Source organism: Protopterus annectens, chromosome 5.part1 (assembly GCF_019279795.1).
Source record: "Protopterus annectens isolate FY-2018-M chromosome 5.part1, PAN1.0, whole genome shotgun sequence".
Classification (NCBI taxonomy): domain Eukaryota; kingdom Metazoa; phylum Chordata; order Ceratodontiformes; family Protopteridae; genus Protopterus; species Protopterus annectens.
The window spans coordinates 175,218,142-175,232,972 of record NC_056736.1 but is presented as its reverse complement, the minus strand read 5'-3'; positions in this window follow the sequence as shown (position 1 = coordinate 175,232,972).

Here is a 14,831-nt window from a genome sequence, read left to right as displayed (position 1 = left end):
TAAGTGCAGCCAATGCAGCTGATTTGCAGTATAATCAGCCAATGACATGCAACCACTGAATGAGATATATGGCCTCCATGTAGATTAGAACCCCTTTATAATATGTTGTACTGGAAATTACTGGGGTAAACATATATCATCACAGAGACTGCATCTGGAGCAGCTACATTTTACATACCGATGTGTGTGCTGCTGCTGAAGCTGAACCTGGAGCTGATGCTGTAGGCAATAGGCATAGGCAGAGAGTGTGAACACTTTGGAGGACAACAAGCTGTAAGAGTAAATGTGGGAGCTGTGACAGCCTTGGTGTAGAGGCAGAGCCAGATTGAGGGCACCCATTCCATTGCAAATTCCAGACTGAGAGTACTCATTCAACTGCAAATTAAGGTATGTGTTTAACGTAAGTATGTTAGCCAACAGTAGCAGTACTGCAACCAAAGCAAAATGATTGGTGTGTCCTAGACAGAGGTAAGAGTGTAGATTAGCCCTTATGTCACAGAGCTAAGTCGCGGGGGCTGCAGTGTAATATTACAGTACACACTTCAAAATCCTGAGGAAATTCAGTCTAATGCATGACCTGACAGTCTCTGCACTTTCTAGTATTTTACTAGGAGTAGTTAAGAGTGGTCATAACTGTAGTCCTTTGCATTACATTACTTAGATGGAGACATTCCATCTGTACTGCTTTAGGTGGATATATAGGTGATAAGACAGACAAACACATGGCAATATATAATGTTGATGTCCACAAACATGCATTTTCATTGGTAGAGGCAGCTGTAATTAAACCCAGGACCATGTGTGCCGAAAAGTATTGTTTAAAATGCACCTTACAGACTGAGCTACAGTGTCACTGAGTGAGATAGCAAATGCATTTTTACATGTTGTAGATATCATTCAACAATTATCTGCTGTTACACACTGCACTTACATGCATACCTCTCATCTGTACAGATTTGTTCAGTATGTCCAGATTTTGTCCTCATATTCTATGCCTGTTTTGCATTGCACTGCAGTTTTCTTTCAAATTAGTGTTAAACATCAAAGACTGAAGCCATAAAAGAACAGACATTTGAGTTTCAGACTTTCATGTATTTCAGAACATTCATGCTAAAGCAATACTTGTTAGTCTATCACCCTTCTAAGTTTGTAAGAGAAACATAGAAAAATTGTCCTTATTTTGGGCTTTTGTCCCAGTTTTATTTATGAATTTGTCTAGATTGTATGTCTTAGTAAGTGTATTATTACATGTTGTACATATACTCGCATTGTTACCTGCTATTACTGTTGTGTGTATGGCTTTAGAGTAATGTATTTCCTGAGTAGAGTACAAATTACAATAATATTTTTCTATATTTCTTTCAACTGGTTTGCACGATGCTGCACAATGCGCAGCATCACTTCAATCTGCTTAATGATGAAAACTTAAGAATCATTATGTTTTCATTTAAAAACCTGTGTTAATTAGCAGCGGTTTGGTTTGGTGGGTTGAGCGACTGTCATAGAGGTACGATGGTCATAGGTTTGAAATAGGAAGCAGGGGTACATTTTGAAAGTGATTAGTATTTTTACAAAAGCATACATCAATGTAGCACTATTTAGCATAGCTAAGTGGCACAGAGCTCTGCTCCACATTGCACCAACATTTTTCAAGAAAAGAAAAATGGTGAGATAGGACAGTGGTGAAAAGGGTTGTAAGCAGGGGGAAAACATAGTGAAAGGCAGATAGGGATGTGCCAGACAGTTGTAGGAAAGAACCATAGCTATCTATTTCTTCATCAGCAATAGCTGTGCACTGTGACATAATTTTTAGCTGAATTTGGACTGTCACCCTCAGAAAGGGGTGGTGACATTCTTACTGCATTGTCAAGCCAATTGGACCAAATTAATTGTGTCCAGTGGACACGTGTGTGAAATGGAGAGCTATGCATGGGGCAATATTTTTTGGGGGGGCAGGTTCCCATTTTTTTTTTAAGGTGAGAGTAGAATGTTGGGGAAGGGACATAGGTACACATGGGGGATGTAAGTTGGGAAGGTGAGGAAGTGTTTGCAGATAGATAAGATAGACAAGACAGCAAACAGGGTTGGTGTGTGACATAAGAGGGGGGGTGAACACCTTGGAAGGGTAGGGTGTTGTGGAATCACAGTCCCAGGAGCATCCACACAAGTAACACTGCAACTCAACTCTTCACCCATGGGACTGTCAGCACTGCTCCTTCACTGCTGCTGTGCTGGCAGTGGTGGAGGCTGGCATGTGGGGTGAGGCTGCCCCACCAGGATGGTAAGCATGTCCTCCATCTGGTGCAGGCATGCACCAAAGGTTTGTAAAACCACCCTGCCTGTCATACCCGGCAGGTCTTGACAGGTGACAAAATCACCCCCTCCACTTCCACTCACAGAGGGGGGGGGCAGTATCAACCTGTAGGTCAGAATTACTAGATGCCACAGATAGTGCAAAGGAAGCACAGGGGGCACCCCCAGGTTGTGACCCAGATGTGCTGGACCCCGGTGCCATGGCCAGTGGAGGCAAGTTAGGTGTATCATGTGGAATTTGACTACCTTGTCGCACTGTAGCAAATTAGATATAAACATAAGGTAAGAAAAGTAATAACCAATCCAATGTTACTATTAACATAATGGAAGATAATATTGATCAAACCAAATACATATTAAGGAATATTATGAGGAACACAACAATAAATAACATAACGATAAGTATGTTAACAGCAATTCAGTATGACATAACCCATAAGGGCACCATAACAGTTAGTTTAAAAGATCATATTAATATTAAACCATAATAACCATAATAGTAATAAATTAATAAATTGCATAATAATAAATTAGAGAAAATAAGGGGTGGGATGAAAGAGAAAAACATACCATTAGTGACCTCGCAGTTGATATTACTACACAGACTACTAATACATACTTCTACAAGTGTGCAGTATCACTTGTACTTACAGTGACTCCAATTCTTGTATAGATGATGTTACATGAACATAGCTCTCAACCTGTTAGCATGGGACAGTATGGGACAAACACTAACAAATGCAGGTACACAACTACAGGAAACTGTTTTACATAGTGTGCTCATACATTACTACCAAGGTGTTCTGTAAATGGATTTGCCAATAAATTGCATTCCAAGTAATGTCATTTATCTTATAATCAACAACCAGACATATGGGACATTAGTCATTACATTCCGAAAAATCATGACAGTTGAGAGGTATGTTCATGTACACTAATTGAAGTAGGCAGCCAATGATTTCTTAGTTGGCTGCCATGGGATTAGAACCCACAAGTTGTGACACAAGGAAACATGTGCGCTAAATTTAACAGTTGATGGCTGTCACATTATGAAAGACATGGCAGTGCATACAGGAATACTTCACACTTATTGGAAAAGAGTATTTATCAAGGGACAATCCTACTTACACTTTATTGATACTGCTCTTGAAAATCGGGCACTTATACACATGGATATCTGCCCAGAACATGAGGGACCTTGCCAATATACCTTGTTCCTGGAGTGGAAGGAATAAACAGCATTATTTGACTAGACATGGCCATAACAGAGTCTTAAAGTTTACTATTGGTATTGCATTACATGTATCAGACAATATTTTCTGCAGTCTTTATTCATTTCCATTTTACAGTTCACTGGTGTCAGACGGGAACACACATGCAGTGAATATAGCCATATTGCACAGTTATTTGAATAGATTATTTCTCAATGCACAATTCTGCTTTACACTTTTACTGGTAATGTAACTTAGAATCTGGCATTTATACACATGCGTATCTGGCCATAACGTCGGATACCTTTCCCATACACCTTTGTCTTCAAGTGGGTGAACTGTACAGCATTATATGACACAAACTGGGCAGAACACAGACTTGAAACTTACAGTAGGTATTACACTGCATATATCAGACATTTTTTCACCAGTCTTTATTCATTTCCATTTTACAGTTCACTGGTGTCAGATTGGAACATACATGCAGTGAATACAGCCATACTGTACGGTTATTTGAATCAATTACTTCTCAATGCACAGTCCTGCTTTAAACTTTTACTAGTAATTTACCTTAGAATCTGGCATGTATATGGATGCATATCTAGCCATAATGTCAACTACCTTACCCATATACCTTGTTCTTCGAGTGGGTGGAATGTACAGCATTATATGGCACAAACTGGCCAGAACACAGACTTGCAACTTACTGTAGGTATTGTACTACATTTATCAGACAGTTTTTTCACCAGTCTTTATTAATTTCCTCTGTACAGTTGACTGGTGTTAGATTAGAACACACATGCAGTGACTACAAGACTAGTGATCACTTCTTATTTTAAAGCAGTACATATTACATCAGCATCACCCTTTATAATCTTTTTATTACTGTTGCTTCAAGTCTGGCATGTAGAGCAGGGATAGCTGTGTCAGACCTGTAAGTAATAATCCATTTACCCTTTTCATTACCTGAGTGCAATCTACAGCATATTTCATACAATGAGCTCAGCAGAACAGAGACTGTTAATCTCAGTAGACCACAGCCTTAACTGATGTTTGTAAGCTATACTACACAATAATGCATGATTACTTGACTTAACTTGGTTCACCATTTCAGGTAGACACTGAAAAATTACTAAACATATTACAGTTCCCAAATATGTTATATCTGACTGTTAGGATGGCAAACTCTGTAAATACTTTTTAATCTGTACAGCAACTCGGCACGTAAAAATCTACTGCCAATCATTAGCGGATCGGAGTTCCGCTGTGGTGACCCCTAACCGGGAAAAGCCGAAAGACACAACAACGTTATTGCTTTACATTTTTCCTACTCATCACAATCATGCCTCATCCTGGCCAGACACCTCGCATGAGACTGCAGATTGTGAGTTTACTCATCTGCAGTTGTTGTAAGAGAAAGAAAGCATTATGCATACCAGTTTTGCACATATTCAGTTTGTATACTTATAAATCACTGGCAAACATACTTACATATCTGTAGGATGTGCCCAGCCTGTGATTCTTGGACCCAGATGTCCAAAGCTCCCCTTTCTCTTCATTTCTGGTTGTCATAGTAGGGACAACACTGCTCAAAAGTACAGGGGATACCAGTAGCACTGCTACGGTCCCTAGCTAGCCAATCCCAGGCCTTAGACTTACATTCTGAACCCTGCTAATTGCCCTGTAGCAGCCAGGGCTCATAGTTACAGACCAGCAGTCCAAGAAACACTGTGGACTCCTGTACACCCCACCACTGCAGCCAAAAGCGAGCTCCCTCACCATCACCAGGCATATCAGCATCCAAGTGACAACTGCAATGAATGGTGTGAAATTCCTGCCTATTGACCTTTATATGGGATGCATTCCTACCTTTACATGTCATACTGCAATTTAAAAAAAAAAGTTGTGCATCACATAGCTTCCCGCAAACTTGCACAAACGCTTTTAAATGAATGTAAGAGAAGCTGCACACTGCACAAATGGGGTGGACCATTAGCCATGTTGCAACAGAGCTGAGTACTGTGCAAACTTGCAGAAATTGTTTAAGTGAGGCTGAGCACCATGCAGCTTTATTAAATAAAACTATATTTTATTTTACATTACAGTGATGTTTCAGTCAGCTAACTCATTCTCAAAACAAAAATTGTAAAGCATATCAGTTCTCAATCCCAAGACCTACTACACTATACCTCTTCACTCAACCTCTCTAGCCACTTGGATAGTGCAGGGAAGCAATATTTCACATATACTACTATGATCTTTGTTAGTGGTGCGGAGTGAAGCTGCATGGCTTTGCATGTTGCTAAGTACTGCAGGGCCAAAACAATTAAATACATTTGATTTCCATTTTTAGACATATAACAGATATTAGGTGCACATGTATAAGTGCAGCTTAGCATCACTAAGCACCAAGCAGCACCATGCAAACATATATTAAACTTAAAAAAAATATTTAAAAAATTGCTGTCCTGTGCTTGCTACATATCCAGGCTGTTTTCTGGACAGTCCATAAGTACAGGACAGCCTCTACACTGTTACTTGCATGGATTCAATATCCATGTACCTCTGATCTGCCTTGGCAGTGCACCTTAATTAATATGTATGGCATGCTGCCAGGGAAGAACCATGGCCATGTACACAGATAACGTCTGTGTAGGCTCTACACAGTGCCTACATGGATTTTATTGAATCCTGGGGTAATCGTTGTTACTGTTATTCAGAAACTGTTTGCAGTTTTTGTTATTTATTTGTTTTAGCTCTAGGTTTCCTAATGCCCTGCATACATGAAGATGAGTGGATGAATGTTACTCTCCATTTGGTTCATGAGAGCCAAGAAAGAACCTTACAAGAATTGGTTACTCTCTTCGGTGAGATGCATAAATCTTTAAACAGTTTGGCTAAACCAAGAAATGGAGATATGGGCATCAAAGAGGATAGATGAAATGATTATAATGGTTTTAATGAGGCTAGTGAAGAAAGTAAGACTGTGATTGAAGTTAACCATATCTAGTGTTACAGTGACTTTTTTGTATGCACTAGAGTTTTTTTTTTTTTTTTTTTTTTTGCTTATAGTTTAATAGTTGTCACTGCTATTCAGGAATTGTATCCATTTTTTTAGTCATTTTAGCTCGGGATTTCCTGATGTCATGCATACAAGAAAATGATCTGATTAATGTTCCTATCCAATCAGTTACTGAGAGCCAAGAAAGAGACTTGCAAGAATCAGTTACTTTATTTGGTGAGATGCAGAAATCATTAAAACAGTTTGGATAAACAAAGAAAAGAGGTATTGGCACCAAAGAGGATACAAGAAATGGTTATAATGGTTTTAATGATTCTAGTGAAGAAGGTGAGACTGTAATTGAAGTTAACCATAGAACAACTGCTACAGTGACTCTTTTTTTGTGTGAGATATAATGTTTTTTTTTTTTTTTTTTTTTTTTAGTTTAATAGTTGTCACTGCTTTTTGGGAATTTTATCCATTTTTGTTATTTAAACTGTGATATCACTTTAGGCATGAAAGAAGAAATAGTTCTCAAAGAAACCCAGTCCATATGGAAAATACAAATTACACCTTTTAGTTCTGACGCCTACGAGATTATGAAGGTTATTAATAAGAACTGGGATGTAATAAGGAACAACCCAACTACTAGGTCGAGAATAGAAGCCCTACCTAGACTAGTTTTTAAATAGGGTCCTAATTTGAAAAACATCCTGGAATCCAATAATGGAACCCATAATTATTATGTAGCAATGAATGGTATGTTCAGATGTAATATGTGCCATTACTGTTCACATATGTCCGTGGTGGTGGTGCTGCGGTAGCGTTGTTGCCTCACAGTAAGATGTTGTCTGGTTCGATTCTCATCTAGAGCATCTTCTGCGTGGAGACATGCGTAAATGGGCGTACCTTCATTGAAGGTTGTGCGGCAGGCCTGGCAAGCTGGTACGTAAAAATCAACTGCCAATCATTAGCGGACCGGTGTTCCGCTATGGCGACCCCTAACTGGGAAAAGCCAAAAGACACAAACAAACTGTTCACATATGTCCACCGGGTCATCTTTTACCACTAGAGATAGGGAATACAAAATAAAATACAAACTAAACTGTCAGTCAAAAACTGTAATCTATGTAGCCCTATGCCAACAATGTTCAGCATTCTACATAGGAAAGACTGACAGGAAGTTTAGAGAAACAGTCTATGAACACCTGTACCACATTAAGAAGGGGAACCAAGAGAATGCTCTGAGTAGACACAAACAAGAACATACAGACCATACATTTAGGTTCAAGGCAGTAGACCGTGTGAGCCCCGATGGGAGAGGGGGCCCAGAATCTTTACACTTAGAAAAGTTAAAATTACTGCGGCAACTCAGGACTACAGCCTGTGCTTACCCTGGGTTAAATGAGGTTTATTCTATTTCTTGTATACTAAAATTAAAAAAACCCTTTAGAGGTAAATAATGTGAATAAACACAAGAATAAATTTCACTTGTGTTTGCAAGTTGATACATTAGTTGATACATTACAGGGTATTTTGTAGGTATTAACAATGGAAATGCACAGTAAGGGGTGCATATCTGAAATGTACTACTTTTTGCTATTATAATGCTAACAAAGAGGTAAAAGGTGTATACATATTGTAACACAAGTATGTAATAACACACAGATGTAACTAGAAAAAGAAAAAGTTAAAAAAAAGTTTTGAAGGTGTTCCACCTGTAGTAATGAACATTGTGCATATCCAGATGACACTATGTAAATAGGAATGTATATTTGTACTTTTATATCCTTTTACCCAGATGGCACTGTATAGACAGGAAAGTATTTTTGCATTATTTACAAATTTATATTCTTATATTTATATTTTCATGCATATTTTTAATATTTTTATACTTTTGTGTCTGTATGTACATGAATTATTATTTATCATTTCATATCATGAGCACCCACACACACACACACACACACATATATATATATATATATATATATATATATATATATCTACATATATATATATATATATATATATATATATAGATATATATATATATATAGATATAGATATATATATAGTTCCAATTGAAAACATTGAAATTCTAACCCATCGAAATTCATATGGACGAGACCATGTCATCGAGTGCTTAGAAAATTGATGTTGCCAAGGGGAAGAAAAAGGTAAGCAAAAAAGGGAAAAAGCTAGTGTTTCTGTAGTGCAGCAAGGTGCCCTGCACACTGTGCCTGTGAATGTGCCATCTCTGTGGTGGCACTGCTGACAGGGTACGGGAAATCTCCCATTTAGCGCTTCTGCATATAGCGCTAAAACAGAGATTTCCATTTACCCCACTGTAGTGCGATCTTGGAGTTGGTATATTAAAGTTGGGGGTGTGGGGGGTGCAGGGGGCAAAACCCCCCTTGCATAAAATAGTTTTTAGAGATTTTTTCTTTTTTTTTACGTTCCCTTTGAATCTTTGATGGTTTGAAACTCAATGTTCTGGTCTCGATGATCAGAATTTCGATGTTTCAAGCTTTTGATGATTCAAAGTGGAACTCTCTCTCTATATATATATATATATATATATATATATATATATATATATATATTTTGTATAAATAATAGGATTAAATTATTTGGGTAAATAAAGAATTTACCCACTAAGTAGGTTTCCAATTACCATCTATTGAGTTAGGGGTAGCCCTCATTCATTGGCTGACTAGTGACATGACTGCATTGTGGACTGTATTTAAATGTATTGGTTTCAATTAATGATTTTACCTGAAGAAGTCTCACCACCAGGTGGGACGAAAAGCACTTTGTGTTAATTTTTGGTTTTACAGTATATATTATATACCTTTTTTATTGGTTTTGTTACATTAAAGGACATTTTGGTCTTATACCATCGGAGTGGACTTACATTCTTCTGCAGGTGTGCTGGATCTGTTAATTTTTAGACATATAACAGATGTTAGGTACACATGTATAAGTGCAGCTTAGCATTGCTAAGCTCCAAGCAGCACCATGCAAACATATATTAAACTTAAAAAAATATATTAAAAAAATGCTGTCCTGTGCTTGCTACATGTCCAGACTGTTTTCTGGACAGTCCACAAGTACAGGACAGCCTCTACACTGTTACTTGCATGGATTCAATATCCATGTCCCACTGATCTGTCTTGGCAGTGCACCTTAATTAATATGTATGGTGCTGCCAGGGAAGAACCATGGCCGTGTACACAGATAAAGTCTGTGTAGGCTCTATACAGTGCCAACATGGATTTTATTGAATTCTGGGGTAATAGTTGTTACTATTATTCAGGAATTGTTTGCAGTTTTTATTTATTTGTTTTAGCTCTAGGTTTCCCAATGTCCTGCATGAAGATGAGCTGATACATGTTACTATCCATTTGGTTCATGAGAGTCAAGAAAGAACCTTACAAGAATTGGTTACTCTCTCTTTGGTGAGATGCATAAATCTTTAAACAGTTTGGCTAAAACCAAGAAATGGAGATATGGGCCTCAAAGAGGATACAAGAAATGCTTATAATGGTTTTAATGTCTTGTGACAAAGGTGAGACTGTAATTGGAGGTAACCATATAACAAGTGGTACAATGACTTTTTTTGTATGCAGTAGAGTGTTTTGCTTTTTTTTTTTTTTTTTCCTTTTAGTTTAATAGTTGTCACTGCTATTCAGGAATTGTATCCATTTTTTTTTAATAATTTTAGCTCTGGATTTCCTGATGTCATGCATAGAAGAAGATGAGCTGATTAATGTTCCTATCCATTCAGTTCCTGAGAGCCAAGAAATAGACTTGCAAGAATCGGTTACTCTATTTGGTGAGATGCAGAAATCGTTAAAACAGTTTGGATAAACAAAGAAAAGAGGTATTGGCACCAAAGAGGATACAAGAAATGGTTATAATGGTTTTAATTATTCTAGTGAAGAAGGTGAGACTGTAATTGAAGTTAACATAGAACAAGTGTTACAGTGACTCTTTTTTGTGTGAGATATAATGGTTTTTTTTTTTGTTTGCTTGTCTGTTTTTAGTTTAATAGCTGTCACTGCTTTTTGGGAATTGTATCCATTTTTGTTATTTAAACATGTTGTCTAAATACAGAAAAGTGGAGCTATCCTTTAGTCTGCAATGAGTAATAACTAGAGTTAGACACTTTGAGAACAGTCGTGGTACAGTGAATAGTCCAAAGGGTAAGAAAGAGAAATGATAATGTGATTCAAACATACAAAACCTTAAGAAACATCTGCAGTCTGGATGAATATGGATGTGATGATAAGCATTTTTTAAGTCTAGTTTTACAAGTAAACTTGAAAAGGAAGAAGAGGTAATGGGTTACAAAGTGGCATGATTTTTGAATTTGAGTACTATCTCAAACAGGTTTTGGAAAGAAAGATCCATAACTGATCTCCAAGTGTTTTCTTTCTTTGGCACTAGGAGTATATTTGAATAAAAACCCTTCCCTATCTGGGAAGGAAGAACTGGTTCTACTATGCCATGGGTCAGCATGTGATGAAAAATAGGTAGAAACAAAAGAATCTAATGTGGAGGATGAGGAATGAAACCCTGAAAAGGAAGAATTTTCTACCATAACCATTTGTAACCATGATGAATGATTTTAAAAACTTATTTCTGTGACTCTATCTCATGACAAACAGAAAAATTGTAATTCAGACTTTTTGAAAGAAAAATAAAAGAGGCAAGAGTGGGATGGAATCACGAGGTCTTTTGAATAGTCATTCAGCCTTGTTGGACTGTCCTTGTATTCGTGAGGTTCTGAACTTCTTTTTGGAACTCCTTGCCATTTTTTCTGAAATGTCTGTTTACCTGAATTTTGTTGAGATGTCTTATTCTGTTTTGCCATAATTGATTGAGGAGATAGAAAATTCATAGAAATATTTGGAAAAAGAGGGCTGAAAAATCTTAGAGATTCCCTGGATCATCTTGACCCTTTCGTCACACTTTTTGATCACCTCTGTAGCAGTGGGACCATGCACTAAATCTCTATCCTAGGAAAAATTTAAAATATTATTTCTAACATCATCTGGGAGAACCTGAGGATGCAGCAATGCAAACCTCCTCAGAACAATACCAGTAGCCATAGCCTGGAAGAAGTGTCAACAGAGTCCTGCACATTGGAAATAATGAGCAGTGATCTATGCAATAGAAAAAACAATGTTATTTAAAGCAGGTTTTTCCTCACAAGAAGAAACTGCAGATAAAATATTCCTCATACCATTACAATTTGTCAGAACAAATTGCAACATAAGCACCTACAAATTCAAAATTCTAAAAATTAAAGTTGCAGAAGTATATAGATTTTTCCTATACCTATCAATAGCTTTCCCGTCTTTATCAGAAAGAGTAGGATTGGAATTAAATAAGTGCTTAACAGTGGTGGAATCAACTAAAACTATAGCTGCTGGATCAGGTTTGGGAATAGTGTATAAAAATTTAAAAGACTGAAGAACTTTATACATCCTATCTACCTTTTTAGGGGAAGCTGGCTGACTATCAGGAAAATTGCAGGGAGTAACACAAATATCCTCTAAAGCAGAAAGAGCAGGAGTAATGGGTTCTGAAAATCATTCTGTAACAACTCATAGTACTTTTGAGGGACTGAGAAACCTCAGAGTTCTCCCACTGAAAATACTGACACATTCTAGCAATAGTCTCAGAGAAAGAGAACCTCCCACAGGGAAAAGCAGAAACTGAGGTCTCTTTTGAGTCTGAATCATACTTCTGAGGAAAATGCCCTGTGTCCATCCCTGAATTTTTCTGTTTCGATTCAACATCTTAAATTTCTCCATGAAAAGTGGAATCTCACTTTGTTTTACCAGAAACTATTTTACAAGAAGGACCAATAGCCTAATAAAGCCCAACCCAGACCCAGTAAACTTCTCATATGCAAAGAAAATTGAGGAGGAGTAGATACATGCTTGGGTTTCTGTTTCTTTTTGACAGGAAAAATGGGGCCAACCATTTTATTAATGACAGCAGTAGCAGCAGCTTCCCAAGAGAAGGGTACAGCATTCTGACATATCTAGAAGACCTTCCTTGTTCCCTCTCCCAGGATTCCCAAGAGTGGCTTTCCTTTGCCCACACCACAAAAGACATAGAGTACATGGGTAATCCTTGGTCCATAGTGGCTATAGGTGATACACCACAGAGATCTGGTTTAAAAGATGAGTGGTGTAAAGTACAGCAAATAGCCACAGTAGAGTCACCCACCTGCAGCTGATGCAAATTGGTAGCCTGCTGTGGTGGCAAAGGCTGTTTGCTTTTTTTTCTTTTTGTAGCTGGAAGAAGGACTGACGGACTAGTAGTCTGTTCCACAGTCAGGCCAACATGATGCTTCCTTCCTGGAGAAGACAATCAGCCAGTAAACACTATCAGTCCATAAAAGTTACTTTCTGACAGAAAAATACAGTAAAATACAGTAAAAAACACTTTAGAACACTATCTTAGTTCCACAAAAGTAAAATAAATGCAATTTCTCCACAGAAATAATGTTTTCACTTACTTTCCACCACATTTTAATCCACTTTTAAACTGACAGAAAAATGAGTGCATTGTTTAAAAGTACATTATTGTCTTGAGATGCTTTGTTAAAGCACAACACTCCTAGCTTTAAAATAGCTTTCTTGAAGTGGAAAGCAACAAAACAATAATAACATTTAAAAAATGGAAGTTTTTCATCCAAAGGGAATTTATCTTCTTAGCAAAGCACAAGCCAACCATCAATCCTCAAAAGCCGCATAGGAGCATACTCTTCAGAAGCAGTAAAGCTCTGAAGTGCTTCACACCCAAACTTGCCTTTTAGTCAACTCAGCTTGAGATGCATGACAGTTCAGGCATGTGGAAAGTACCTTGAAGATTTGGAAGTCGTCCAGCTGTCATATCCTTAACATATAGCTAAATCTGCCACAGCAGTGATTAATATGGTGAACATATGAAATGTTGGAGCTACAGAAAGTGAGAAAAAATGACAACATTCAAGATTTCTATGCAAAGCTTGGATAGTGCCATTTAAGGAACTTTGACAAATCATTTAAAAAAGGTATACTATTTTGAAATAAAAACATATTAAAAAACATAGAGCTATGTCTGTGTTTGAATCAAACTAAATGAAAAATAATATAAGAAACCTGAAGCTGCTTTTCAGTCATACAATTATATTTTAGTGGTTTGACTGCTTTATTCTTTATAGCAATTTAAAGAATTAATGACATTTGATCAACAATTCTTTTCTTTTAAAATATTAATTCAGGATATTTAGAAAAACTAAAATTTTAAAAACAGTAACAGGAAAAAAAACTGTATCAGAAAGTGCATAGTTGATTTTATATATAAGGGGCATAATAATGCACTACAATATATATACAATAAACTTGTTTAAGTGGCCTTAGCTTTAATAATGCTATAAATGCTTTGTTGTTCATTAAGTTGTGTTGGAGATACTTGCATGCAAATGCAACTTTCATTCCACTTTCTGTCTTATAGAATGGTTTTGAAATCTTCCTCTTGATAATGAAATAGTAGTCATACTGGGAAGTCTGAACATTAAACTCTCTGCACATGCATAATGAATTGACCATGTTCTCAGTATAGATATCCTACAAATGCTCATAAATCTGATGTGAAAGCTTCTCTGTGGTCTTAGCAGCACAAAAGCTGTCACAGCAGAGTCATCTGGCTACAAAGACAACACTGTTTTAATTGCAATTAAAATATTCACTTTAGTAAAGTCTTATCTGGGCATATTAAATTAAGTATGACCCAGCACAAATGAATTTGCAGTATCAACAAGATGTACATTGATATGTTCTTGTCAGTTTGTTGTTAAAGGGTACCACACATAACGAGAGCGTTCCCTTCTAAAAGTGCTCTAAGATGGGTGCTCTTTTTATTAATAAAAGTAGTGCTATCTCTAAAGACATTATTTAGATCAAGGCTACATTTACACATTTTCCAGTCATATGAAATAATACAACTAATTTAAGGTACATTAGCACATATTAAATTTTTTGATATAATATAAGCTTGCTGAATCTTTGACATGTTGCATTTTAATGGTTATATGTCCTTGAAATAAATTTGGATTACACTTTGTGAAGGTTCCTGGTTTCTGCCTTGATCTGTTTTTTTCGTGGTTTGATGCTTTAAATTTTGGACTTCCTTGCATTTTAATGGAACTGAAACTAGATGCTAAGGTGCTGGATATGTGGAAGTTCTGGTAGTTATAGTTTCTCCCATTACTTCAGGGTAAACGTTATAATCATAACCTTAAT